Genomic DNA, 13,539 nt, shown 5'->3' with positions numbered 1-13,539 from the left:
AAAGGGGTCCACCTCTCGACAGCTCCTGGGTCTGAATGAAAACAGACTCACAGAAGTGGTCAAGCGAGGGATATCAGGTAGGGTAGGAAGGGAGCAGCAGGGAAAGGAAGCTGAAATGAGAACAAGGCACTATGAGCAAGGTCACACCTCAACCGATATTATGAACAAGTAAATAACACAGTGTATACCTCAGATTTACTTTTCTATGAAGACAATTACCTGGAGTGGGAAAAATGTTGGGTTTGCCTGGCAATCGGAAAAGTAGGATAGATAGTTCTGATCTAGAACACAAGAACCTTAACGTTATCAGGTGACTCAAAATCACATGGGTTCTTACAGATATGCAAATCATACACGTACCAAAGGTAATTACTGTCAGGGCTTCAACAGAGGGCAAATGATAATTAGCCTGCCAGGCGAAGCTCATAAAACCCCTGTTGTACAAAGCAAAGAAAAATAGAAATAAGAAATCACTCTTCAATCATCCACAAGAGTGTCTCTGGATTAAAAGTCATCCAAGAATTCTTTTGGTATTTTGCAAATTAGCCCAATCAACAGTGTCTGCTTAATGCCTTTTCAGTCTTTACTGAACTGTAACCATATTCCAAGAAGAGAGCAATTCTTACCTTCAGAATTGCTCTGAAAACGAAGGAAAATGAAGTTCCCCCAAAGCAGGCATCAACGTGACAAAAACCCACTTTGAATGCGGAATAACAGCGCAAGGAATACCCAAAGTGCATGTAGAATATATGTGCTGTTTATATCTTTCTCAAAGACTCTCCAAGAAGGAATACGCACCCACAGCGGGAGTGCCCGGCGCTGCCGGCAACCAGAACAGTCACGAATAAGCACCCCCCAAGCAGGAGTGCACAGCAGCTGCCAATACCCAGGAAAAGTCAAGGAAACACCGCCTCCGAGGAGACTTGATGACGGAGCCTCAGCCGAGGGCTCCTTGAGCTGCAGAAAAGCTCCGTGGCCAGAATCGGGATTGAAATAACCCCCACACACTCGAGGAACAACAAGATATTCTCAACAAAGAAAGGATACGCTGGATACCACGGGAGGGGAATAATCCTACCGTGTCTTCGTCCTGCCACACCAGAATCAACGGCGAGGTCTCTCCGGCTCCGTTCTGTCTTGAGGGGTCCGCGTGTGACGTCATCGGCAGAGGCGTCGCACGCGAACCTGGATTCATGGGAAATGTAGTTAAACGGGACGCAGAAATGTCTCAAGGCAGTGTTCGAGACTGCCCTACTCCGTGGGATGCGACAAAAAGGTATGTACGCTGTGTAGTGCAAAAAGTCAGACTTTGAGTTTCCTAATAGACAGTACAATATTTTTGAAAGTGTGTACTCTGTCTGAGTCTCCTTTTGAAGGATAAATAAGTATGGGCGAATTAATTTAGCGATCTTTCCTCTCAAGCTAGGTGTACTGTAAACTGTGTTTTAGAACAAAATTAGACCTTCCCAGCAGTGCTCCCAGATCCTTACTAAACCCAGTAGCAAAAATGTAGAAGACCCCCAATCAGATCTCAAAAAAAGAGGCCTAGTAGAAAATGGTGACAAAACGTACTTTGAAAGTAAAGTAGGCCCAAATCCCCCCTTACCCACCATGGATTGTATTCAAACCACTTGCAAGCAAGCAAAAGTATCCATACCAAGCATTGCTCCAAGACTCGCAAACCCCCCCCCCCCCCACAAACACCAGGAACCCCCACAAACAGCCCCCCGAAAACGGTAGAGTGAGCGAAATCTCAGAAAATGCAAAAACTGTTTCCCCAGGGATTGTCTCCAAAACACTTTCTTTCTGGTATTAGACCTTCACAGCAATGTCCCCAGAACTGTCAACCCGGGCGAAAACAAGTTTAACACCCCCAACAAGCCAAAAGGCAAAACCCGGGAAAAGCCACACTTAGAAAACTTTGGGCCTACCTGGAATTCAGTCCAAATGCGATCTGCAGCTTTGCCCCAACTCCCCTTTTCCACCATGGATTTCCTGTAAAGCAAATGCAATCAACATTAGACTGTGCCAGCAGTGCTCCCAGATCCCAAAGCCCATCCACAAAAACCTGGAAGCCCCCCAAACAGCACCCCAAAGGCAGGCAAGTGAGCAAAAACGCAAAAACTTTTTCACCATGGATTTGGTGCAAAACACTTGATTCCAATATTAGACCTTCCGAGCTATGCCCCCAGAACCCTGCAGCCACCCGCAAAAAAGCAGAGCACCCCCAAACAGCCAAAAAGCAAAAATGGGCCTACCTTCAATTCTGTCCAAATGCACTGTGCAGCTAGGCCCTAATTCCCCTTTTTCACCATGGATTTCCTGAAAAACAAATGCAATCAACATTAGACTGTGCCAGCAGTGCTCCCAGACCCCAAAACCCACCCACAAAAACCTGGAAGCCCCCCAAACAGCACCCCAAAGACAGGCAAGTGAGCAAAAACGCAAAAGCTTTTTCACCATGGATTTGGTCCAAAACACTTGATTCCGATATAGACCTTCCGAGCTATGCCCCCAGACCCCTGCAGCCACCCACAAAAAAGCGGAACACCCCCAAAAAGCCAAAAAGCAAAAATGGGCCTACCTTCAATTCTGTCCAAATGCGCTATGCAGCTAGGCCCTAACTTCTCTTTTCCACCATGGATTTCCTGAAAAACAAATGCAATCAACATTAGACTGTGCCAGCACTGCTCCCAGACCCCAAAACTCACTCACAAAAACTTGGAAGCCCCCCAAACAGCACCCCAAAGACAGGCAAGTGAGCAAAAACGCAAAAACTTTTTCTGCTCCGATTTTTTCCAAACCACTTTTAACCGGTATTAGACCTTCACAGCAATGCCCCAGACCCATCAACTCACCCGCAAAGAAGTAGAACACCCCCACAAGTGCAGAGTCTTTCTTCATTGGGCGTAATCCAGCCATCTGCTTTGAGGGAAATAGGAGTCTGGAGGAGGAGGAGGAGGATAGAGGAGCATGTTCTTGTGAACTTGTGAACCTGAGGAATGCAGACTGCGGCACCTTCAAATCAATAAGCAAATAAGTGAAGACAGTTCTGCTGATGGGCTTGTTTTTGTGATTAGGTGATTAAAGTTTTTATTTATATAGTTTTTGCAAAACAAAGAAAGACAGACACACAGGAATAAAAGTGAATAAGGACGAAAAAGAAAGTTAGTGATTCATTGACTCATTTTCAGGGCTCGGTGTCATGGAAGAAGAGCTCGTCTTCAAACTCTGCGAATTTAGACTGGAGTAGGTCAGTTAACAGAGAAGAACTTCCCTCATCTAAGTTGGTGTCCTCCTCGTCTTCTTCCTGCGTGCATTCTCGTATTTTGTAATCTGGTCGTATGAAGTGCTGAATCATCTTGATCATTGTTAACCTCTCCACATTTTTGGGCGAGAGGCGGATCCTTTTGGAAGTTACAATGCCACCAGCAGCACTGAAAACACGTTCAGAAGACACGCTTGCGAGTGGGCAAGACAAGTAATTTATAGCCAGGTTGGTGATCTCTGGCCACACATCTCTTTTCCCATGACAATACGCCAATGGGTCAAGATGAACATAGACCTCTGTTAAGTCATTCAGGTAGGCCTGCACCATCGACTCAAGGTTCTCCAGGGTTGCTCCACTTTGCTACTTTTTTCTGGGACCTTTTGAGAAGCAAACCCAAGCTGAGTTAGCCAATCCTCTTCTTCACACAATATTACTGTTGTGTCTGGTGCAGATGATACGGTTTCTGGTGTCGTTAATGGCTGAGAGGGAAAATCCCTCACTTCTGCCACAGCCACAGATGCAGAAGTGGATTTTTTTGACCCCGGATGGCCAGCTGATGCTGATGTACTGCCTTTTCCTTCAATTTCCTGCTGTTCTCTTTCAAACCAAGTGGCTGACAAAGCTAGCCAATGTTTGTACTTCGTATCATCTGCGTCATCAAAAGGAAAGAATACTCTGCCTGCCACTGCTTTTTTGTACCGTGGATCCAGAATAGTAGCAGAAATGTAATGCTGTTCTGTGTGGATCTTTTCAAGACGTTCATCGCGAAGTAGGCGCTGTAATAACTTCTCCGCCAACTCAAATGCTTCTTTCTTTCCATCTTTTTGAAACGTAGAAGACACCGCCTTCAGTTGGTGCTCTAGCATGCGCAACAATGGGATAGCTTTTCCCAAATTACAGTCCTCCCTGCTGACTGCATGCGTGAAGACCTCAAATGGACGAAGCATGTCTGTCAGGCTTTTAACTAGCTGCCATTGCTCCACCTGTATCCTCAGGTCAATCATAGGTGTACCCAGTGTAAAGAAATACTGATCGACTACCGCATACTGCTCATACAGACGCTCAAGCATGTAGAAGGTTGAGTTCCAACGTGTTACCACCTCCTGGATGAGTGCTTTCACTGGCACTTTACGTTCATATTGCAGGCACCTCAGCTGCTTCCAGGCCTTAAAAGAATGGTTGAAATGTGTGCACATTCTTCGGCAGGTGATCAGTAACTCATAGACTGGACTTTCTTCGCTCAAGAATTTTTTAACAACCAGGTTTATACAGTGCGCCAAACACGGCACTCTGAAATAGTTACCCTTATCCATGGCCTTAACTACATTGGCGCCATTATCCATGGAAACATAACCAATCATACGTTTTCTTGGGGACAGCCATTGAAAGACCTTTGTGTTAAACTCATGCAAAATGTTTTCTCCTGTATGATTTTTCTCCATGGCAAACATGGCTAGTGTTGCATGTTTCCGAGCAGCTTTATAAACTTTGTCCGAGTCAACACCTGCGTTTAGCTTTGCTGCAACCCCTGAAAAAGAGACCCAGTATGCAGTGATGCACATGTCATCAATGGCTTGTCAACTGGTCCAAATGTCTGTTGTCAGATGTATAGTGTGAGCAGCACTCTTCTGCAAAGCTGCCCCAATCACCTCCATGTAGTGCTGGAACCGCAACTCTGGCAAAATAGAACCGGCTAGGAACCTTCCATTTAGGGCAGAGCGTTGCCACCATTTCAAGAAAACCCACCCCTTCCACAAAAGAAAAAGGGAGAAGGTCCAGCGCTAGCATTTTAGCCAGCTTAGTGTTATACAGACGTGCCGTTGGGTGGTTGCATTCAAATGGCGCTTTTGAAAACAACATGCTTCTAACGGTGGGCTGGACCATTTTACGGGATGATGATGACTTCTTCGACCCAGTTAAGCTCAGTGATGATGACATTTTTTGCATTGGTGTCTCACTCTCTCCCACACTCTTAGTGTGGCTCATATATCTTGCAGGGGGTGTGCTGCTGACAGGGGTACTGGGTGTAACTGAAGAAATGTTTGACGCTTCTTCCTCCTCGTCATCATCAGATGAAACATCAACGGATACAATTTGTTGACTTGCAATTTGGGCTGCCTTGATCTCCCTTAGGTGTGCATGCCATTTGGCAGTGTGCTGTCTCTCAAGATGACCTCTCTGGCCTCCGGTACCATAGTTGGTACCAAGCTTACCACGACTAACTCGAACCTTACAAATGGTACTAATGACTCTGTTTTCCCTTGTTGGGCTAACACTAAAGAAGTCCCAAACTGCGAACTTCAAATGTCTGTGGGGAGCGGAGGAGGTGATACTGGGAATGCTAATGCCAGATAAAGTGGAGCATGTGTGTTGCCAAAATTTACTACGTTGTGCACTTACAGCACCACTAATTGAGGAAATAGAGGTCGAGGTGGATGGAGGTCCCTTCTGGCGAGAAAATATGGAAGCTGTAGGTGGTGGTGTACTAGTTAACTGCATTGGTGGTGGTCCCATTGACACGTCGCCAACATCACGCTCAGCAGCATTTCGGGATAGGGTAAAAATGTCTGTTTGCTGCATGCCCGCTGAGGCTGTAGTGACGTCTATGATGACTGCGTCGTCGTCGTGAGAGTCTTCATCAGCAGGAGTATACGCCACTTCTTGTTCAGCGTCATCATCACACTCCATAACTATGAGTCTTTCGGGGACCTTCCTTTTACGCTTTGCTACCTTTGTTAGATCATGGTGTGCCTCACTCTCAGACGGAAGGGGGCTTGAAGAAGATGTAGACACCATCAGTGATTTTTTCCTTGCTGGGGATCTGGAATTTATTACGAAAAATCTGGAAGACAATGAATCATCAGGAGGAGTGCCTTCCTCAAATGATACCTCGGCTTGAATGTCGAATTTCTGATGTGCCCCTACTTCGGGAGGAACAACTATTGTGGGCACTTGTGCCGCTCCATGCACGGTTGTTGAACACTCGTCAGATGAGTTACAACAACCTGTGTTGATTGAGGGATGCTGCTACTTTCTTGCGATGAGCCAACATCACTAGTCGATGGTGATTGAACAACTATACTGGCTGCCTCTACAGCACTTAAGGGCTTGGACCTAAGTTGGTGTGGTGGTGGTGGCACTGAGCCCAATGGAGCGGAGGTGCTGCTCCCAGCTTGGTCCCCAGCAGAACCCGCTGCTGCTGCAGGTGTACTTATTTTTCCCCAAAAAATGCGGCGGTCGACACACCAGTCTCCTTGGTAAGTGGCACCACTTGCTTCTTCTGCTCCTTACTGGCAACTTTCTTGCTAGAGGCTCTAAGGGCAACTTTTTTTGGGGCCATTTTCTTCAGATTTCTGAACAGCAGGCCGTAGTTGCACAAGTTGCAGAGTTGTCTGTGGCCACACGTGACGTTGTGCTGCACACACTGCAGCAGGACTTGTTCCTGGCACTGATGAGGAATGATGAAGCCGATGATTCGTCTTTCTGCACCTGAAAGCAAACAAAGCCAGAGGAACATCAGTTTAATAAATGTTGCATATGTAGCGCTTCAATTAATAGTTTTCAAGTAAGCATTTTTATTTTACCCACCCCCCAAAATGGAAAGGCCAATAAAATGCACCACTGACAGAGTACCCCTGGGCATAATGGATGAAAGCCCCAACACCACCCCAACACCACCCCCAAAAATTGAAAAACACACATAAATCACCACAATCCAATGCCATCCATGCCCTCAATGATGTTTACATTCAAGACACCCCACAGAAAGGCTAGGCCCATGCACCACTGAGTACCCCTGGGCATAATGGATGTAAGCATGGCAGACTGGGTGCAGGCCTATGGCACAACAAAGCACACTTATACTCAATACAGAACACCCTGGGTCTTAAACAGAAGAGTGAGAAAAGGAGTGAGTCAACCAAATGAAGCAAAAACTAGGGTACCAGTGTTCCAAGTGGGAGCGAGATGTCCTTCTACCAAGACCCATCAATCACCCAATGTGATGTCTCATCATCTGGGTTTAGGTATCATCCCATCAAGGAAAACCGATCAGTGAATTGATCGGAAAAAACCTTGAGTAAGAGGAAGACTTATGGGTTGACTGGTCACCCTGTATAGTGCTTGCTCATATCAAGAGACTCACTTAAGGAGGTGAGAGGATCAGGAGGATATAGGTAGAGAATGTGAAATGTGCAGCGCAAAATAAAGTAGAAAAAGTTGTGTTCTAAAAATGACTAAGGAGTACTTATAACAACTTTATTCATCAAGCTCCCTTGCCATTATTAAAAAGCAGAATGCTGACGCTTGTTGTTTCAAGACGTCAAACTGTGAAAAAGGTCAACATGTTTCTGCCCTCGCTAAGATCTAACTGTATCGGGGCATTCTTCAGGACCAAGCTATAAACAAATACAGCTGCTGCTACAAAAGTGAAAAGTATAATAGTGCAAAAATATACATATACTCCACTGGTAATGTCCAAATTGAATGATTAAGGATACATTAACCGGAACCTGTAATAGATAAAAATTATGTGTCAAACAATGCTCCCTAAATTGCACTCACTCTTACTCACTCTGTATTTGCGTCCAAGGACGCTTACGCATTTCAATTTATGTGGTGATACTCAAAACTGGTTTATCACTTACCCATAACGATTGGGTGTCGCCCTCACCTCTACCTGGCTCATTACTGAGGGAAGGGGGCCCCGCTCTAAAATAAGGACAAAAAACGTAAAGTCAGTGATGTATCTACATCACGACTACAATGTCTTATGTTTACTGCACTTGCCCCTAGCTAGGGCCAATAGACGGTACAGCGCATCAGATCCAGTCCACAAGGGGTACACATCATCAATCTATGCCACCACCAATCGAGGGGTGTCACGTGGTGTTCCCTCCATACTAGCGCATGTTTAACCATGTCACCCCTCTCAATATTCCATAAACCTCTCAATCTCAGGTCACCTGCTTTTGATTTAAGGGCAAGTAAACACATAATCATGGCACATGTTTTACCACGTCGCCCCATTCAGTATTCCATAAACCTCTCTGTATTTGGTAAACTGCTATTGATTCAAGGGCAAGTTAACACAGTTTTGAACCAGAGAAAAGTATAAAATCAATGCTGTCTAGATTTCTACTGGGGCATCGAGTTCCCACCAAAGGTCCAGCTAGCGCCTGCTCGATCACCAGAGTCTAAGTATCTCTACTAAAAGAGGCTCACCTATCCGTCGGTACCCCGGGCCGTCAGGAGTAATGACCGGAGGTACCGACGCTTACCTCTGTAGTGTTTTTAAGCGGATCGGCAGGCATTCCCGCGTTGCGGGGTCCTCTTCGCATCCGGCGTCCGTGGCCATGTCTGCAGTGCTCCGTTTGTATCGCGCATGCGCGAAGTGACATGCACTAGCCTGAGGTGCGCATGCGCAAGGCACCAGACACTGTTCAACGGACATGCTCAGTAAATAGAACATAATACTGAGCGTGCCCGAGCCCGTGTCACTATTCTTTACACGTCTTGCAATTTTACTGCATTACATATCGATGTCAGCTCGCTATGAGAGTGTGGGCAAGACCACCAAAGAAGGGGGGGACAGAGATTCCTTTCCCTAGTAATATGTTCACCAACACTTGCTTTTTTATTGTGAAGCCATTATCATAGGGTAAATATCCATCTGCTTTGCTCACTCTCATTCTAGTGTGTAGGGAATTTGCCTGATGTTAACCTGCAATCTGTGAATGATACTGTTTCCACATATGAGATCAAGTGGTGAGTAGTGCGTGTTAAATAAGTATCTAGTAGGAATTTTATACTTAAAAGAGTGGCAACCTCGATGGTCTGCAAGAGGTTCTAATACGTCTCTCTATAAAAGGTACTGTTCTTATAGGAAAATTATGAGGATTCGTGAGAGTGTATCAGGTTTTGTTACTCTTTGGCATAGGGACAAATGATAGATTACCTTCCCTACTCATAACATAGCATTGTTATGCATATGAGGTTACTGAATGTCAATATCACCATGGTTGATGTTGCTCAAATACCATGTGGAAGAATACAGAGAACGGTATTTTTCTGAGGTATGATGGATTCATTTATTGTAATGCCAGCCAAGGAATCTCTTCGTTGAGCCCATCCACATCCGTATGTAATCGGAACACCCAGCGCTGTTCGCGCTGTAGGAGAAATTTCTGAATGTCCGTGATGTGAGTGGGAATAAACGGTTTCTCTAGAATCACCCAGTGTAGTTCTGTATCCGAGTGTCCTGTTTCTATATAGTGATTAGTTAGTTTGGTGGCACTTTTTCTACACCGAATAGTACTGCGGTGTTCGGAAATTCTCACCTTAATCTTTCTAGACGTCATCCCTACATATCTCTTTTTACAGGGACAAGTAATGAGGTAGATGACCCTCTCAGTGTTACAGTTTGTGTGTTTGTTTAGGGTCCAGGGCCTGGCCGTCCCTATGTCTACCTCAGTGGTGTGACTGGTCAGTGGGCAGACCGAACAGTTACCACACGGAAAGTGACCCATCACTGGTGGCAATCCCCATATTCCTGGTTCCGTGGGGTCCTGCTTAGGTTCACGCGGTCTAGTATGTACCAACCGATCTTTGACATTCATACTTCTTTTAAATGCAAAAAGCGGAGGGGGTAATGTCTTCCCTCCGATTTCCAGAATCTTCCAATGTTTTAGAATACTCTTCTTCACGGCATTTGAATGTCCTGAGAAGGTGGTTACGCATGTCATCCTTTGTGTACCTGTTTCATCATTAGGTGTTATTCTGGGTTCCAGTAATGCGTCTCTATTATTGTTGGACGCTCTTTTCAATGAAGTTTTGATTGTTTTCTTCGGGTACTGCCGTTCTTGTAATTGTCCAGAGAGTGCTGTTGCATGTTCTTTATATTTCGCACTGTCAGAACAGTTCCGCCGAACTCTCAGAAACTGTCCAAAGGGCAGATTTTCGCAAAGTGCCTGGGGGTGATAACTCTGAAAATGTAATAGTGAGTTCCTCGCCATTGGTTTCCTGTATAGTTCAGTACTCAGATGCCCGTTCTGAGAGTAGATGTTAACATCCAGAAATGGGAGATTTCTTTTGGAGAATTCACAGGTAAAATTCAGAAATTGGTTCCGATGGTTCAGCCAATTGTGAAATTCATTTATACTCTCAGCTGTTCCTCTCCAGATGACTAGAACGTCATCTATATAACGTTTCCAAGTCACTATGTGGCTCAGAAAAGGGTTGGTGTTACAAAGTATATGGGTCTGCTCAAAATGATGAACATAGAGGTTCGCCAGCGATGGAGCAAAAACACTGCCCATGGATGTTCCAGATACTTGGAGAAACAGGTCTTTACCAAACTGAAAAAAGTTCTCTTTCATGGCTATGGACGCACATGCCATAATAAAGCTGACAGGAGTCATGCTGTCCAAATCAGTCTGTAACAGGAGTGTTTCTATCACAGAGAGAGTTTCGTCCTGTGGTATACATGTATACAAGGACTCGACGTCGAAAGATACCAGGAAATCCTGGTCTTCATCATACTGCATGGTCGTTAGTAGACGTAATAGATCTTTGGTATCCTGAATGTATGTTGGCATTTGTTTCACTAGGGGTTTCAAGAAAAAATCCACAAAAGTCGACAGGGGTTCCAATAAGGAGCCTATCCCCGAGATAATGGGCCTTCCTGGAGGGGGTCCCACGTACCAGAACCACTTCCTGGGGAGATAGACGTTTCTTAGTAGCAACACCTAGACTATGGAACTCTCTCCCTCTGTTCATCAAAACCAGCCCCACTCTTTTCAGCTTACGTAAACTCCTGAAAACCTGGTTATTTAATCAATGATTATGTGGTTGCTTTCCGGCCCAGGAAGTCCGACATGCGCCGAGACACCCTTGGGTAGTTGTGCGCAATAAAAATCCCAAAAACATAAACAAACATAAACATTCCTGCTAGGGTATCTGACTGTATATGCTTAATCCTGTGATTTCATCTGTGATGCCTTTTAGATGTTGTAATTGCAATGCCTTATACATGTTATCAAATATAATAAGTACCTCATTGTAAAGGGATGCCTAAACATGTATTGAAATGAATGAATGAAATGATCTTTATTCGGATTCAGAAAAAATCCATAAAAGTACATACAGGATGAATCATTTAAAATACATAAAAACATATACAAAAGTTAAAAGTTAAAAGTTAAAATACATCCCAATTAGGCATGAGCAGCATATATGGCATAAGGTGCAAATTACATGATATAGTATCATAAACAGTTTAGAAAAGCATTCGTAAATTTCTGTTTAAATAATACTAGTAACAATGTTTCCATACAGATTATTAAACCTCTATACAATTTATATTTAGAGTTTAAAGTGCGTTATGCATCCGGAGACCATTATGCATGTTCCATACTTGCCCTCGATTTTATACAGGCTTTTATAAAGCAGCTTATAGCAAATATAACATCATCGGTTGGTAACATTTGCAAGAATTTAAATGCCAATTTAAAGTCTCTTAGATTGTATTTTCTGAAAATTGGCAATAGGTAGTGATGGATGTACAATTTATAGTGACCACAGAAGATGAAATAATGCAGTAAACTTTGTCTCCCACCGACAGAACACGGGCATTCAAGCTCTTCTAGATTCTTATTATAGCCGAGTGGAAAGCTCAGTAAATTTACAATACTGCCATCGCGGAACCTAAATAAGAGGCTCCGGTTCCATCTTCCTGTCGGTAATGACAGATATCTACAGGGTTTGTAGGGTTCATTTAAAACAACATTACTAGTCACAGTTAGTGGAAGATATTTAATAATAGCTGGTTTCATTATTTCAATTCTCATGCGTTCCTCTTTGTATAACTCATACAATGCCCGTTTTACATTATTCTTATGGGCGGGCACAATGGTGTTTGGGGAGCTAAACAGGGAACCATGTCCAACACTAATTAGGCTATTCTTGACCGCGTTTAGCCAAGGTATGAGGTTGGATCGTTCATGAGATAAACAATCTAAGATTATGCTACGGGTCAAGGAAGCCGCTGGATTTGTCCATGTTTTTAACCAGAAAAGCGTAGGCCTTGACCTTATAAAATCAGCTATATATGGCAACTTAAGTTCTTGGTGGCAAATAAAGATGGGCGTACAAGAAATACCACCCAATACCTTCCTGCAAAATCTATTTTCCTCTAGCTGCAAAGGCAGGCTATTACAATAACCCCACACTTCGGATCCATATGTCCCAGTTGGCAGACATTGGGTACGATAAATATTTAACAAGGGGGTGATCACATCTGCCGTTCTCGGTTGGCGAAGGGATAAAATTGAGTTAATTGATTTGCCAATCTTATTTCTTGCGTGGGCGGTGTGATGTTGCCACGAGCCAGTGTTGGAGAATAATAACCCTAAATAGGGGAAAGTGCTTGTGCATTTTAATTCATTTTCGCCACTTTTAATTGAAAGAATGTTGTATCTTTTTAAACCACAATTCATGATAAATGATTTTTTAAAATTGGTATTTAAACCTAAATCAGACATAAAAACAACAAACCCTGTAATTAATGAGCGCAACGCATTTGGGGGTACGCCCCATCAATACGGCGTCATCCGCATAGAGTAAGGTGGTGATGGGGGACCCATTAATGATTGGGACATCCTTAGTGTTCTTGCTCAGGGCAGGGCTCAGCCCATTAATATATAAAATAAAAAGTAGAGGGGCGAGTACACAGCCCTGCCGGACTCCTCTTTGGATGGAAATGTCACCAGATAGTTCACCTTCATTATTGATGCGTACTTTTGCCTTAAGATCCCTGTGTAAATATGAAAGAAAATATACTAAAGAATCATCTAAACCATATTCCAACAATTGTGACCATAACCTAGAGCGGTTAACAAAATCAAAAGCGGAACTCAGATCCATAAAACCTAAATAAAGTGGGGACTTTTTGACGATAATATATTTGGCCATGATTAGATTCAAGTTGAGACACTGCTCAACTGTACCCACATGGCTTCTAAACCCCAATTGGCTGCAGTGTAACACATTGTTATCCTCAGCCCAATCCCTTAGTAGACGTAATAGATCTTTGGTATCCTGAATGTATGTTGGCATTTGTTTCACTAGGGGTTTCAAGAAAAAATCCACAAAAGTCGACAGGGGTTCCAATAAGGAGCCTATCCCCGAGATAATGGGCCTTCCTGGAGGGGGTGTAACTCCTTTATGTATCTTTGGTAAGATATAAAAATATGGAACCACCGGGTGTGTGG

Source organism: Lissotriton vulgaris, chromosome 12 (genome assembly GCF_964263255.1).
Source record: "Lissotriton vulgaris chromosome 12, aLisVul1.2, whole genome shotgun sequence".
Lineage (NCBI taxonomy): Eukaryota > Metazoa > Chordata > Amphibia > Caudata > Salamandridae > Lissotriton > Lissotriton vulgaris.
The sequence above is the reverse complement of the archived record's forward strand: the minus strand, read 5'-3'. Positions refer to the sequence as shown.